This window comes from Capsicum annuum, chromosome 6, assembly GCF_002878395.1.
Source record: "Capsicum annuum cultivar UCD-10X-F1 chromosome 6, UCD10Xv1.1, whole genome shotgun sequence".
In the NCBI taxonomy this organism is placed as follows: domain Eukaryota; kingdom Viridiplantae; phylum Streptophyta; class Magnoliopsida; order Solanales; family Solanaceae; genus Capsicum; species Capsicum annuum.
Window position 1 is genome coordinate 214761010 of NC_061116.1, and position 17125 is coordinate 214778134.

The 17125-nt window shown below is 36.0% G+C and overlaps 1 pseudogene; it reads right to left on the reverse strand.

Moving 5' to 3' along the window:
• Window positions 1-1399: 1399 nt before the first annotated feature.
• On the reverse strand, window positions 1400-10961 carry LOC107873905 (annotated as a pseudogene).
• Between the last annotated feature and the right edge of the window lie 6164 nt (window positions 10962-17125).

The following is a 17125-nucleotide window of genomic DNA, read 5'->3' on the forward strand; positions in this document are numbered from 1 at the left end:
GGAGAACACGCAAGATCACAAAGCAGGGTGTCAAATTCCCTAGTCAATTCAATATGTCGTGGTTGGGCACAAGATCACAAAGTAGGGCTCCTAACCATAGTCCCGAATTGGGATGACATAATACAAGGTACACAAGATCACATAGCCGGGTACCAAAGTCCCGTGTCGGCAAATCACGATTTTCAGCATAGTATCCTGACTCGTGCTTTCTTCGTGTAACCATTCGGCTCACAGTAGTCTAGTTTTAGCTCATTACAAAAAAACATGCATCATGTTCACAACCTTCTTTTTCTTTTTCTTTCGAGGACAATTAGGAATTGTAGGGAAAAGACGAGACTGCCCTCAGACTTAAAAGATACAGAAAAATTCCGATTTTGAGGCTTACCGCTGAGGGGTATTGGTCCCGCTGCTATAGCACCACTGAGCGGGCTAATAGCGGTGACCTACTGCCTTAGGAAGACTCCGATTTGAAGGTATACCGCGGAGCGGTATTGTCTTCACCGCTATTGCACCGCCGAGCGGAGCAATCACGGCAGCCCACTACCTCTCACGAAAAATGTTATAACTTTTCACTCGGTTATCGGATTTAGGCAAAATTTGTATCGTTGGAAAGAGGACTCAAAGAACTTTCATTTGATATATAGTAGGCCCTCTAATTCGATATGTATGAGAAGTTATGGTTGATGGAAATTGACCCAAAGTGTAGACGCTCACTAAAACTCAAACCATAGGAAAGTTTTCAACTCGTCTTTGAGTTAAGGGACCCTTATGATCTCAATTCACGCTCTACTAGATTCCCACACTACATAATTGATTAACACACTAATTTTGCATAGGATTTATTGTCTTTTGGAACTATTATGTGTAGAAACGACAGTTATTACATTCTAGCCCGAAATACGGGTTGTTATAGTAATAGTAACCCAAAATTTGTCATCAGAAAATATACAAGGTATACAACTAACGAGCACAACCATTTCTCAAATACAGAACTATCCTTTATACACCAAACCAAACTATTGAAGCAGGTAGTTAAATGTGTTCCAACTATGTCAAATTACTACTGCAACGACTCAGTGAAGTTGGTTATAACTAACCTCTAGCTCACCACTAACCAACCAACTAACCTACTAGTAGTCTTAGCTCACTAATTGCATATATAATATATATACACATGTATCATGTACTATTGGATAACAACTTGAATAACAAAATTACATTGTTGGTTAATACTCTATGATCTTCTTTGTTCTCTCTTCTCTTCCTCTCTTCCTTACTTTCTTGCTTCCTTGCTTAGTTGTTCATGGTGATTCGTATTAAGATCACTTAATTCTTCATGGTATCAGAGCTGCAATACTCTGCATGCAACTCCAACATATCATTGACTTGCAACAAAATGGATTTTTCAGGTTCAAATCAATGTACACATCGTTAACGTACTTATTATTTACAAGGTATCAAATAATAAACATAGACATCTACTCTAGTTAAAATATTTGGATAAGGTAGACATCTAAGCTAAAAAATATTTTGGAGAATCTTAGAAGCTCTGTCAATTTTCTGACAGGACTGAACATCCTCTGCAAGTAGCTAGCAAAAGGTCAAAGCACATAAAGTAACTGTATGTGAAAGCCTACTCCACCATTGTAACATGTCAAAACTTATTGTCTAAGAGACCTATAAACTCATTGTACAAATGAACCCAAAAGCCCCCTTTACATGATATAATTGAAGGACTGTTTCTTTCTAGATCCACCTTCTCCATACAGATCATTCCACTGAAGAAGCTCGGTTATATTTGCAGATTCAGATGAAACACTTGGGCAAACCTACAAGAACCGCCGATCACAGTACTCCAATCGTCAACACCCTTATGCAGTTCAATAATTAGAAAGTTTAAAGACACCATCAGAATTTTTCAACTCACCTGCTGATGAGAATATCTGAAGTCGTCCATATTCAGTGGCCGTAAGTCTGCACTGCTGCTTAGTGCTGGAGGTGGTCCACCATCAGCACTAGCTGCAGCCTGTTCCTATAATCAAATGTAAGCATTAGATGCCTGTTTTAGCAGGTATACAAAGGAGGCACGCGCACATGCACACATATATGTACACACAAGGGCTTCCAGAATTGCCTTTATATCATACTTGCAAGTACAATTCAAATCAAATGAACAGAATAGCCAAATTAATCAGTGTGGAATCTATATTGCGCCTTTCTTTTAGGTTGTTAGATATTTTTTTAAACATTTATTACAATAGGGGAGCTCATCAAGTGAGCTGGCCCTCAAAATTATGTTTATCCTGAGCTGTGAAATCAATCACTCGTGCATGTGTCAGTGAACACACATCAACAAAAGAAAAGTAGTACCTTTTTTTCCTTTTCTAGGATATCTCTAATGGGTCGATATGCAGCTGTTACACACAGATTCTACATAATAATGGAGTTAATTAGAAAACACTTCAAATTCAAACTTCAGAACAATGAAACAAGGACTAGTTATTTATCCAAGCAAACATGAATAGCAAAGACACTTTAAGGTCACTTTCGGAATATCCATTGGTCATATTTGCAATTGATTCCAGATCAACATCCTGAGCCAAGTCTTCTTTTGCGAGTATCACTTTTAGAATTTTTTCTCTGTTTGGAGCATCTGGTAAATTGATCATCAACCTGTACAGAAAAGACATGAAAACAGCATTAACCAAGTGTTAAAAATAATTTCTTCAATAATATCTGCAAATTAGTCGTTCCTCTTTTACCTGCGCGGCAGTCGCCTTATAACAGCTTCATCAAGGTCAAATGGCCTGTTTGTTGCTGCAAGTAACAGAACTCGTTCAGTATCCTTTCTGCGCAACCCATGCCAATTCACCATGAATTCATTTTTCAATCTGCGCATTGCCTCATGTTCTTCTGGATTTTCCCTCCGTCCCAGCATACTATCAACCTTGAGAAAGCCACATAAACAAATAGGAGACAAAAGGGATCAGAAAAAGGATAGAATTTTAAAGCAGGAAAGATCAAAAAAATATGCTAACGTCTAAGGAAGCATACTTCATCTACAAAAATAACGCTGGGAGCAATTTTACTAGCCAGCGAGAAGACAGCTTTTATGCATTTCTCAACCTCACCAGACCACTGCGGCATTGGAAAAGAAAAATATTAAGGTTGTTCTAATGCGAAGAAACTACTATGAACAACATCACCTATACTCAATAGACCACAAATAAGCTCCAAGCAAACAAACCTTTGAACAGATACTTGACATTGAAATATTATTAAAACTTGCTCCCGCTTCAGTGGCAACTGCTTTTGCCAGCATGGTTTTCCCAGTTCCAGGAGGACCAAACAAAAGTATTCCTTTGCAGGGCTGCGAACAAAATTGAAGAGAAATATTTTCATAAATAATTACAAATATCTAGATAATGCTTGAAAATTCAAGTCCCAAAAGGAGAAACAACAGTTGGAGAAACATTTTTCATCAAGCACAAACTTCCAATCAAATCTCTCAGATGAAGTTGAGAAAAATTATAAGCAAGAAGCAAACCAAAGAGTAATAAGAAATATTGGTAACTGTCTTTATCTTCAAGTTAACTGTGGAAGTAACAAGAAGCAAACCAAAGAGTAATAAGAAATATTGGTAACTGTCTTTATCTTCAAGTTAACTGTGGAAGTAATGTAGTCAAACTCAAACCAATATTATTAGGTAATAGTCTTGTTTTAGTGGGAAAAACAAATGGATAAAAACAAAGCTGGAGTAATTGATCCGTGAACAAAAAGGTCAAGTACTTCCAAGCTTTTATACAAACTAATCTAATTAGACGAGAAAAATATGGATAAATTACAGATGTACACCTTGGTTAGTTTACTCTTGGAGAAAAGTTCTGATCTTTGTAAGGGAAGCATGATCAGCTCTTTTAATGTATTCTTGACACTTTCAAGTGCACCGATATCATCAAATGTCACCCCAATATCACTGGGGAGAATGACATCAGCCAGAAGTGCCTTCTCAAACTCATTGTCTGTCTCAACATCCTGCGTTGGACACAAATTAGTTCATCAGTTCCTAAGTCAGTATCTGCCATATCAAATCAAGGAGCTTTTTATACAAATTTCGCGAAGCATCAGATAAGGAATATTATAATCCCCTTAAATGAATTCTTCAAGCTCTTGGTATCATTTTTGTTAGCTTGTAAGAGTTCCAACCCATACTGAATGCTGTTAAATCGCAAAAGATTTCCACAATTGTTCAAATAAACAATTATTACAGTGAAAGAAAATCACGGATAGGAGAATATCAGATGCTGCTATTTCAATTACCTAACAGGAAACAAAACAAGCCTCATGTCAACATCTGCTTGAGGGTTCTGCATCAAATGATGGCTCAACGCCCATCCAACAACCTTCTCTGTGCCTTCAAGCACCCAAAAATAGTATTAACTTCAGCTCTTCTTGCATAAAAGCATCTGGATTACTTAATTGTCTTTTCTTCCTTTTTTTTTTTTTTTGGAAATGAGGGATATAAGCGATATTTACATTGATGTAATGCATCTAGAATTCAGATTTTCATCAACAGCTAAATCTTATGATTTGAGGACACTGATAGGAGTATGGGTACGAGTATTAAGATACAACCAATAAATATATATTGCAACATGTATATAAGTAAACTTTTGACAATTAATATAAGTTATTAAATTAAAATTAGAATTGTTTAATTCTCTGATAACACTTAATATCCAATCAACCTATAGTTCTTAGCCATTAGTATAATCAAAGCACATAAGTTAGCTCGACCAAATACTATATAGATCCTACAACCACACCCAAATCGTGTCGGATTAACATGGATGTGGTAGTGATTTTGAAAGATCTAAAAGACATAGTGACGATATAATATTGAGAATCTAAAGTATCCCACGCATCAGCTTACTTTTAACAGAGAAATTTTGGTCTTTGTGCACAATGTCTCGAGTCCGTTGCATTCTAATCCAATCCGATTCAGAACCTATATAAGAGCGGCCATCATATAGAAATAAGTAGTTAAAGATAGAAGTCATGTCATTAATCTATTGAAATGAATCATTCAACTGGTTCACACAATTTAAACAAAAAGGAATATCAGAGAGCAGTAACCTAGTCTCAGAATGCTGGAAATACATTGACAGCATTTTTATGGAAATCAGAAATATAGAGCAGATGTGTTGAGTCAACAAGGGTGGAATTTTAGTTTCAGAAGGCTACAGTAAGACGATCTTTACAGTAAGGTCAACTTATTATTTTTACACAGGGGTCCAACTGGCCTTGGAAACATATTTGGGCAGTCAAGGCTCCATTTGACTTTGTAGACATAGAGAACTTTCTGAATTGGGCATTCATAACTTTAATTTAAAGGTCAGAAAGCCTTACTCTTTGCAAGCTATTAAAATTTTCTTTCACTGTTAGGGTTTCAGCATCTTGATCCAATTGTTGTTTCCAAGTCGACAGAAGTGCTTCATCCTGCAATACTCAAAGCCACTCAGTGATTTGCTAAAGAATTTAAAATTCTATAGAATTTAAAAAACAGACCTGTGGCATGTGGATAACCACTTTATTTGGGAAAAGTTTGGTCAGAAATTTATTTGTACTAGCAATCTGTTTCCCCTTGTCTTGCATCTTGCCGAAACTATCCTGAACACATCAAGATTCAGTGTTTTAAAAGACAATTAAGTTGTCATATGGCAGTGTTTATTCAACACAAGGGCAAATTCAGCTGGAGGAAAGGGAACTGTGCAGGATCAGAGCTCATATCCAGGGTTTTCCAATGTAAATGACACTTTTTTGGATAAGATAAATTTCTTTTAAAAAATGTAAAAAACACTAAAGTTGGTGAAGCGGAAAGTGCCTAAAATGAAGAGGAAAGGAACCGAAAGACGATGTAGAATTAGAAAAATTATTTTAAAAGAATATGAGGACAATAAAGGCCTAATTCACGGCCATAAGCAAGAGGAATTTAGTTAGAATTAGAATTATTTTGTGGTTTGGTTTTATAAAATATTGGTTGAGAAAATTATCAAAGAAGTAGCTGCTTTTAAAAAACAAGATCATTTTGATGGTTTATTTTCTGAAAATCCTTTTAGATTGTTACAAAATAAGTCTAGTTTCCAAACAAACAAGGTAGTAATTCGTATCCAAATGCCTTATTTTAATATAAAAGACATATCGTGCTTCCAAAAGTAAAGCCTCCAAAATGCTCAACAGGACCCCCAAAAAGAAATAAAAAAAGAAAAGATGAAAAAGAACACAGGCCTACAGGCTACATGTAAAGCAAGGTTCTTTTCCCGTTATTTATAATTCGACATCCTCATTTATGAGATATTTTTAGAACTAATTGAAAATTATTAAAAAAATTGAAGAGCTTATACCGGGAAGGCGAGATCATGTAAAATGCTGCCCAATTTGGTGAAGAGCGATCCTCCAGGATGTGACTGCAAAGAGTAAAATGGAAAAGCATGTTTAGGCCTTATTTTGTCAAGCAATTGAAAGGATGACTTAAACTTTAGCAAAGAGTTAATGCACACTCTTCCTCTCCCCCACCACTCTCTTCGAGTAGAGAGAGTATATATGTATAAAAATATGGCATTGGCCATAACTTGACCCCAAGGGCTAGCTAGTATTTACCCAAGTCCGTATAAACAACCGCAACTCAAATACCCAACTAATGTGGGATTGTAGCACCCCCTACGGACCTTAGAGCTTTTTGGTGCTTCTCGCTTTTAATAACGTTGGTCATTCTTTCAAATTGTTTTGCTTTGTAATGCTTTTACTTGAGTCTGGGATCTATCAGAACTAGTCTCTCTACCTTGTAGGGGTAAGGTCTGCGCACATACTACCCTCACATACTCCAGTTGTGGGATTACATTGGGTATGTCCTTCTTGTTGTTTTTGTTGAGAGTGTGAGTGTATGCCACACTATGTAGTGTGCATATATATGTGTGTGTGAAAATGATTTGTGTGTTTGTGTCTGTGTCTGTGTCTGTGTATGCTGCATGTGCATGCATGCATTGATATATATATATAGCTAAACTAATGTCACTTTTGTGATTCAAAGTTGATCTTTTGAACTTTTTGCTATAATAAGAATCACCTCTCATCCTCCCGATCAAGCATCAGTCTCACAAAGTTTTGGCACCGATAGCTACTAAAGCCAAGAAATTTAATCCATAAGAAATTTCCATAACAGGCCACTGTATAAACATTATGAGACGAAAAGATCTAATCAAAGGTATTTATTCTTGGGCATTATGATCTCAAAATTAGTACTTCCTCCTTATGGTCATCCGTATGAGTGTGAGACCCAATGATCACTATATTATCTGGAATCTTCTCAAGCCGGCTTTTGTACGTTGAATATGACACTGAGTTTCCTGCCATCGTCTTCTCAGCATCTTTCATGAACAATATGACTGGGGAATTTCTGCTTTCTCTGGATACAACCTGAAAAAGTGGAATGAAATGTAAAGACTATAAGTTTACACCAAAATAGAAAAAGAAAGGAACAGAAATCCCACATAGCACTATTAATACTCATTGAAAGAAATCACACCTCAAACAATGTTTTAACAAGTAAATTTTCCAGATCATCCAGTCCAGTGCCTTCTAATCGCAGTTCATCGACTGAGAGGAAGAGATGGTAAAATGAATTGGAAGTAGAACAAAGACTGTGCACTTAAGAATGACGTTAACTTAATTAACTAAAGGAAAATAGTTAAATGGCATTCCAAAAGTACCTTTGCAGAAGAATCCATGAGCATCTTCACAAAGACCACCTAAGTTGACGCCACGTGGGATGGGTTTATCAAATTAGACGCCAACCTTTGCTGATGGACTATTTTTGAAAGACAATACAATCTTCCCTATAGCTCCAAATGTTGGGCCCCTGGAACAATGAAACAAGACAGAGAAGGTTGAAAATAACAGCCTCGGATTGTACTAAAACATATGAATGGGAGGTTGCAGAACAAGATGTGGTACAGGAGATAAAGAACAATTCACTGCCTACAAATGCAGAAAAATAAAGATTATGTCTTAATTTTATAAACTAACCAAATGAAACAGGAAGTAACAGATACTTCTTAGTTCTATCCCAATTAATGTGAAGATGTTTGACTGGCACGGTAGTTTAAAAATGAAAGGAAGACTTTTGAAACTTGTGGTCTAAAACAAATCATAGATATTATGTGGCTATAAACTATCTCATCAATGGTAAAATGGAAAGTTTAATGGTAAATTATTACTCTCAGTTTCAATTAGTTTGTCATAGTTTGACTTGACATGAAGTTTAAGATAGTAATCTTAATCTAAAGATATGTATAATGTATTTAGAATGCCCTTTAATGTTGTGGTATTAACACATCATGTGAGATGGTGAAACTAAAGAGTTGCCAAATTAGGAAAGACGCATTTTTTTAAACACGCTAAAAAAGATAGTAAAGCAAACAAATTGAAACAAGAGGGAGAACTAAATATAGAAATATGTCATTCTTTTAGGGATGACTAAAAGGACACATAGTTACTAGCAAATGTATCAAGAGTGATTCTTTTTCTTTTTCCTGGATAAAGCAGTTTCATCGATGACATTAAGAAATATGCATCAATAATGATTATTTTCGTTTATGAGAAACCGGAAAGATGACAAACAGACCATCACAAAATAACATCAGAAATTTGTTTAAATGTAAGAAAAAATAGATCATTTTATAGTACAAAAGAGTTGGTGTTGAGGTTTCTACGAAAATTAGAATTTACCTGATGGGAGTCGAGTCATGTGCACCAGAAGTAGAGCCAATAAATCTGACTCTATCACCTAAACATCATCAACATCAGTTATCAGTAAAAAGAGAAACAACAACATACCTAGTATACTCCCAAAAAGTGGGGTATGTGGAGGGTAAAGTGTACGCAGTCCACATCACTACCTCAGGTGAAGTCGAGTGGTTGTTTTAAATAGACCCCCAGTTCTTTTTTCTATATTTTTAATCTTAGAAAACATAAAAAGCTGAAGAAAAAAGTTTAACTCCTTAATATTCAAAAACAAGGGGCTAACCAAAGGGCAGTCTGTCATAAAGATGGTGTTTCTCGATGGCCCGGCTAAAGAGGTTATGTTGTCATTAGCAGCTTGGCTAGATGATGGTTCAGTGCCTTTCATTGTCTCAGCATCCCTCACAGAAAGCCTCTGAATGATATGAAAACATATCCATGATTTGCATCTAACAACCTCAGTAAAAAAGCAAGAGTGGCAGCCAAGGAAGTAACAAAGACTAGAAACTGACATGAAAAATTTTAATAGGCCAATGACTCTAGATTTAATTGAAAAGAACTCTAACTCGTAGAAATAAGATTGATGACATGCAAAATCAACCCCCAGGAAAGAAGAAAAGAAGCTTTCATAAGTTGCATCTACTGTCCTTGCTTCCCCTCAATATGTCTATAGCCCCTTTATAGGTCTTTCCCTTTATAACTTGAAAAGACACAGCAAATTGCAATGTTGGAATGTTTAATAACTATAATATATAGAGAACTTATACAGAAGTATGTCTTAAATGCTACTAGTACTCTAGTAGTACTTCAAGGGGGGTCAAGAACAACAAAAAAAGAAAAACAATTAAGGTTAATTTTGCAATGTCCCTCAAAAGAGTATGAGTATTTGATCTTACAAAAGCTTCGCTATCAAAAATGAGCAATTTGGCTCCATAATAATGTGCAAGTGCCTTCACCAGCATCTCCTGATATATTTCTGATCCTGGAAAATAAAAGCAGGACTGGTCAGTACCCATAGATTAATATCTTCCATGCATTCCAGTGAGAAAAATGAAATCATGACAAATACAAAATAAGTTAACTAATTACTGTGAAAGTAACAAACCTGCAGGACCAGAAAGTAAAATTCTTGAGTTCATCGCACGAAGGTCATTGAAATATTTAACTTGCTCCTTGTGCTTTAGGTGTAAATATGAAGTGGCAATCAGCACATTTTTGTGTTCTCGCTGCAAATGCACAGATACAGACATCTTCAACAAAACCAAGGTTTATTTAAAGCACATAGCTACATACTATATGAGATAGCTACAACCATCAAAATATGACGAGGCATAGCAAACCCTGGGTAAACGGAAACATCTAACTAAAGAGCAATGTCCATTGTAGAAAAACGATAGCTTGTCCATTGTATGAACCAATGTGATCTATTCAATACCCTATTCCACGTCTAAAATTGGATATCTAGTGCATGGACAATATAACATGGGACCCTTGTATTGGTTAAATCAAGAACGATAACAAGCATGGCTTCTGTACTAAGTTGAAATGTGTGATCAATCTCATCTGAAAGCTTAAATTGCTAAAGAGAGCATACTTTTAGTTAATTGATTAATGTTGAGAGTTGCTTTAGGAATGCATGTCTTTCTTTTTTTTTTTCTCTCCAGTTTTTTTTTTTTACGTACAATCCTAGTTAAATTAGGAGTCCTATCTTTGGTAGGAAACTAATTAGTTATTTTAATTTTGGTAGAAATAGGTTGTTTCTTTGTCCTATTTTTAGTTGTAGTAGTATGATCAATTAAAGACGCCTTTTAACAAGAAAATAATCTGTCTCTCTGCATATTCTCTTCTTCAAACTCCATCTCTGTTTTAGCGGCTAGCTATAGAATTGAATTCTTGCGTTATTCCCTTTAACGGGTTTTAACCAACAATTGGTATTGGAGCTTTAATCTTAAGGGACCTATAAGTGTATGCATCAATCTAATCCAGTGGATACCATGAAGGAGAAGCAAATTTTTCTTCAATGGCATTACCAACTTTTGATGGAGAAAGTTATCAAATCTGGGCAGTAAGAATGCAAATATATCTGCAAGCTTTGGATCTTCGGGAAGCTGTTGAAGATGAATACGAGATAGCTCCCTTGCCGGACAATTCCATGGTTGCATAGATTAAAACTCACAAGGAGAGGAATACTAGGAAATCAAAAGCAATGGCATGCTTATTTACCACAGTTTTATCTAATATCTTCACTTGTATCATGTCTCTGAAATCAGCGAAAGAGGTATGGGATTATCTTAAGACTGAGTATGAAGGAGATGAAAGGATTCGAGGGATGAAAGTGTTGAATCTGGTACGTGAGTTTGAGTTGCAAAGGATGAAAAAAAGTGAAACCATAAAGGAGTACTCAGTTAGACTTCTTAATTTAGCAAATTGCATCAGATTGTTGGTTCCACTTTCAATGATTCTAGGGTCGTTAAGAAAATCCTAGTAACGGCGCCTGAAAAATTTGACGCTACCATAAAAACCTTTGAAAATACTAAGGACTTGTCCAAGATCACACTTGCAAAGCTCTTAAGTGCTTTTTAAGCGCAAGAGTAATGGTGTGTTATGAGACAAGAAAGAGAAGGTGCCTTACCAGCCAAGCATCATGATGATAGACGTTCTAAGAAGAAGAAGAAGAAGAAGAAGTACCAACCAACTGATGGAGAAGGTGCAACACACAACAACAAAAACAAAACAGGTGGTTTTAAAGGAAACTGTCCTCCTTGTAAGCATTGCGCCAAGCTCAGATATGTACCTTTCAAGTGTTGGAAGAGGCCTGATGCTAAGTGCAATAAGTGCAATCAGTTTGGACATGAAGCGATCATCTATAAGAACAAAACTCAACAGCAAGATCTAGAGGCTCAAGTTGTTAATGATCAGGAAGAAGATCAACTTTTTGTCGCATCGTGTTTTACAAGTAGCATCTCAAATAAGTCCTGGCTAATTGATAGCTGTTTTACAAATCATATGACTCATGATGAGGAGATTTTCAAATATTTAGACAAGTCTGCAATCTCTAAAGTCAGAATCGGTAATGGTGATTATCTTTTTGCCAAAGGAAAAGGAACAATAGCTATTGAAAGCCGCTCAGGTACAGAGTTTATTTCATATGTACTTTTTGTTCCAGAACTTGATCAAAATTTGTTGAGCATAGGACAACTTTTGGAGAATGGATTTAAGATTAATTTTGGGGACAAAAAGTGTGTGATATTTGATCCAAAGGGTCAAGAAATCTTCCAAGTTAAGATGAGAGGAAAAAACTTTTCGTTTGATCCAATGGAGGGGAAGTCGGCTGCCTATCTGAGCCAATAGATGACAACAAATGTATGGCATAAGAGACTCGGGCATTGTCATCACAAGGCACTCTTGCACATGGTAAAGAGAGATATGGTTCTAGGACTACCACCCATGGAGGACAAAAACACAAGCTGCAACACATGTCAATTTGGAAAACAAAGCAGGATACCTTTTGCCTAGGCAACCTGGAGAGCATCGAAGAAGCTTCAGTTGGTCCATACTGATTTGTGTGGACCACATAAAAGTTCTTCTCTTAACGGAAGTAAATATTTTATAGCATTTATTGATGATATGACAAGAATGCGTTGGATTTATTTTCTTAGGTTCAAATTTGAAGTACCTGAAGTGTTCTGGAAATTCAAAGCTTTGGTAGAAAATCAAAGTGGTTGTAGGATGCAAATGCTTCGATCAGATAATGGTACTGAGTACACATCTGATTGATTTGAGAAGTTTTGCAAAAATGCAGGTATTGAGCATCAACTCACTGCCCCGTATACTCTGCAACAGAATAGAGTTAGTGAAAGGAAGAATAGGATGATAATGGAGATGTCGAGGTGTTTGTTATATGAGAAAGGCCTACCAAAATATTTATGGGCAGAAGCAACAAACACTGCTATTTTTTGCTGAACAGATTGCCTACTAAAGCAGTTGACGACAAGACACCTTTTGAGGCATGGCACGACCATAAGCCGTCGTTAAAAAAATTAAAAATCTTTGGTTGTTTGTGTTTCTCTCATATTCCACATGTTAAGATGGACAAGTTAGACAAGAAAGCCAAATCTGGAGTCTTTACTGGTTATCTCTAAAGCTTACAAAATTTTTCAGCCTCATACTAAAAACATTATGGTAAGTAGAGATGTATTTTTTTGTAGAGAATGAGCGATGGGACTAGGAAAAAGTTAACCAGAAGCAGATCACAAGAAATCTACCAAATTTTGATGAAAACATTGATGGTCAACATGTGAGAGGAACAAGGTTGCTCTCTGAGATATACCAGAGATGCAATGTGGCTGTCTTAGATCCTAAGTGGAAAGCCGAAATGGAGGAGGATCTTGTAATGATTGAGAAGAACAAGACCTGGCAGCTTGGGGAAAAGCCTTAAGATAGAAAGATCATCGGTGTGAAGTGGATTTACCGCATAAACTTGAATGCTAATGGTTCTGTTAACAAGCTCAAGGCAAGACTTGTAGTTAAGGGGTATGCACAGATTTTTGGTGTTGATTATTATGACATGTTTGCTCTAGTTGCTAGGCTCGACACAATCAGGTTGCTTCTTACTATTGCTGCATAATGTGGTGGGAAAGTGCACTAGATGGATGTCAAATCCACATTTCTTAATGGAGTTCTTGAAGAAGAAATCTATATCGAGCAACTTGAAAGTTTTGTTGCAAATAGAAAAGAAGAGAAAGTCTACCGACTACATAAAACTCTCTATGGCCTAAAACAGGAACCAAGAGCTTGGTATAGTCGACTAGATGATTATTTTCTTAGCCTTAGTTTTAGGAAAAGTGTTTCATAATTCACACTATATGTTAAACACAATAACAGTGGGATTCTTGTTGTTTCTTTTTATGTCGATGACCTTTTGATTACAGGAAGCAGCGCAAAGCTCATTGTTGAGTTCAAGCAGGCTATGATGCAAGATTTTGAAACGTCTAATCTTTGTCTAATGACTTATTTTCTTGGAATGAAGATTACACAGGGAAAAGATGAGTTTTTCATTTGCCAGAAGAAGTATGCGAAGGAAATTCTCAAGAAATTCAAAATGGAAAATTGCAAAGAGATGAATACTCCCATGAACCCAAAAAAGAAACTAAGCAAAGATGATGGAACTGAAAAGGTGGAGGAAACATACTTTAGAAGTTTTATTGGGTGTTTAATGTATCTTACAGTAACAAGACCCGATATGTTGTATGCTGTAAGTATTCTATCAAGGTTCATGCATTGTCCGAGTGAAGTACATCTGAAGGCAACCAAGAGAATTGTGCGATACATCAAAGAAAATATCACCTATGGAGTCATGTTTCGAAGGAGTCAACCTGTGAAGCTTTTTGGGTACTCTGATAGTGGTTGGGGAGGTTCCAAAGATGAATCGAAGAGTACTTAAGGGAACTATTTTAGTCTTGGTTCTGGATTTTTTCATGGAGTTGTAAGAAACAGGACATTGTGGCTCAATCTACTGCCGAAGCTGAGTTTGTGGCAGCTACAGGAGCGGTAAATCTAGCATTGTGGCTGAAGAAAATTCTGATTGATCTGCATATGAAACCAACAGGAAGCATTGAAGTGTTCGTGGACAACCAAGCAACAATAGCTATTTCTCACAATCCTGTGTTTCATGGAAAATCTAAGCACTTCAATATCAAGTTTGTCTTCCTCAGAGAAGTTCAAAAAGATGGAGATGTGATTCTTGTCTACTGCAAGATGGAAGAACAATGGGTTGATATATTCACGAAGCCGTTACCTGTCAGCAAATTTGAGCTTCTTAGACAGAAAATTGAAGTTGGCATTTCATAAAGCAAGGAGGAGTGTTGAGAGTTGCTTTAGGAATACATGTCTTTCTTTGTTTTTTTCTCTCCAGTTTTTTTTACGTACAAAGTCCTATCTTTGGTAGGAAACTAATTAGTTATTTTAATTTTGATAGAAATAGGTTGTTTCTTTATCCTATTTTTAGTTGTAATAGCAACTATTTAAGTTGCTAAGTTGATGATCAATTAAAGACGGTCTTTTAACAAGAAAATAATTTGTCTCTCTGCATATTCTCTTCTTCAAACTCCATATATCTCCATTTTCGTAGCTAGCTTTTGAATTGAATTCCTGCGTTATTCCCTTTAACGATTTTTAACCAACAATTAATTATTTTTTTTACTGACAGAGAAATTCATCTAGGGCCAATCCTTAAACCGATCGTAGCTTTGAAATTTAAGAATAGTGGGTCCATGTCTCCACCCTTCTCTATGTAAATACCAATATGTGGCTTAGTTCGCATGGCACGAGGCTCAAATATGTGATCTAAGTGTAGAAAGGAAGTGCGTAATACCCTAAAAACCAGTCTACCTAAGTATAGAAAGAAAGTAATACCCTAAAAACCAATCTCTTTGCTTTTTTGCGAATTACACATATCATACAGAAACAAGAACCAAGATTGGCTTAGATAAAAACATAGAAGTAATCAATGGGCCAGGATTAGAGACCTTTCCACATTCACAAAACATAGAAGTAATCAAGATTGGCTTAGATAATCTTTTCCTTTTTACGAAGTCACTATTTAAATTGATCTGCATTAGCTCAAAGGTTTCAAATTTTTTTCTAACACAAATATTATATACCAACTTTTATTTTTTGCAAAATTAATTAATTCACTAATAAATTAACGTAAACAAAATTAAAACCCATCGCCAAAAGAACGTATTGTGAAAATATTTTTATGATGAAAATAAAATATTTCTTATTTCTTAGCTAGAATATAAGAAATGTCAGGAAATGCCTAAAAGACCAAAGAACTCAAGAGCAAAAAATGACTAAAAACATTAAAGGAAACTAAGTAGAACTTCAGATATACAATGGTAACTGGATTATGCTATGTGATCTTATTGCCTAATTGCCCACCTTAAGTAATATGGAAAGTCTTCAAATGACACTTCTATATTTTGTCCGTCAATGATTGCAGCATAAAGTTTTTCCATAACTGCAGCAGATTTTAAAGACATCTCTGAAGTTGAAGCAGGCATTGATTCTGTAATAGCCCGTCTTTCCTCCAACATCTGTTAATAAATACATTTTTTAGTTATGTATGGATCAGTCTGCGAGCTCATATCAAGAAGGCCAAAAGAAATGGTTCAGCAAATGACTTAGCATTGCCTGTACCAATGGATAATTCAAAATTAGCAGCATTATTGCTGCCGATATTTGCAGCTGAATCTAATTCAGGGCCATCAAGCTTGTACCAATGGATAATTCAAAATCAGAATATCATGAATAACAGGGAAGGAGGCATGCAGCTCATTTCTTGGGTGTTTTTTACCACTAACCTGAGATGTCTGTTTCAAAGAAAATAGATCTCGACATGGGTTTGAAAATACTGACAAATCAAAAGCACAAGCAATAGCTAAAGCATCTTCTACCTGGTTTTTGATATTCAACAGTTTTCCTTTTCTGGCACTGGTCCCAACATTTGAAGGTGACTCCAATAGTAACTGAAGAATCTATATAGAATAATGTCAAGGATATTCAATCATATAGATGAGAAATAGTAAAGAATCACAAAAACCATAAGTATTGAGCAAATACAAATGGAATCACAATAGCTCCTACAGCAACATGTAGAGGATACGTAAGCATTATTTTCTGCTTGACTTAAGATAACTTCATCGCCTGAATTGAGAAAGCAAAAAGAATATTTGCTGATGGTCTTTCCATTGACTTGCACATGGCCGCTTCCTTTTCTATCAAGCAAAGCCACCCACTTGCCTTGATGCTGATCATGTCCACAAACAATGAGTAATCTATATACATTATGAAGTTCACAACCTTAGAAAATAGTCAAACAAATGTCAACTAATGCAGTCCTTCGATATGCGACATGTTCATATTCAAATTATATGGCAATCTCTCAGGAAGAAGAGTGCTTAAAGATAGTTTGCTCCAACTGCCTGAAGAGATTCCAAGGAATATAGCTGTGCTCAAAGAGAATTCTTGAAGATACCACAGATATTTCCAATCGAGAAAATATGTGTGCGTCAGCATCAGGAAAAAAATGATTTCTTTTGTTTCGGGTAGCATCTTCGTACTAAAGTTATCACAAGTAGACAGCATATTTTTACATTATGGCAAACAGACTTAAACTGTTGAACAAAGAGGAAAGTCAAGGCAGTCCAAATTTAGAGCACTACATTTACAAGCCTTATAAAGCACGTCATCGCAGCAGCAGGAGCTTCTTTGTTCGCACCAACTGCCAAAAAACTCTTATTAACCTCTACTGTTGGGTTCTGCA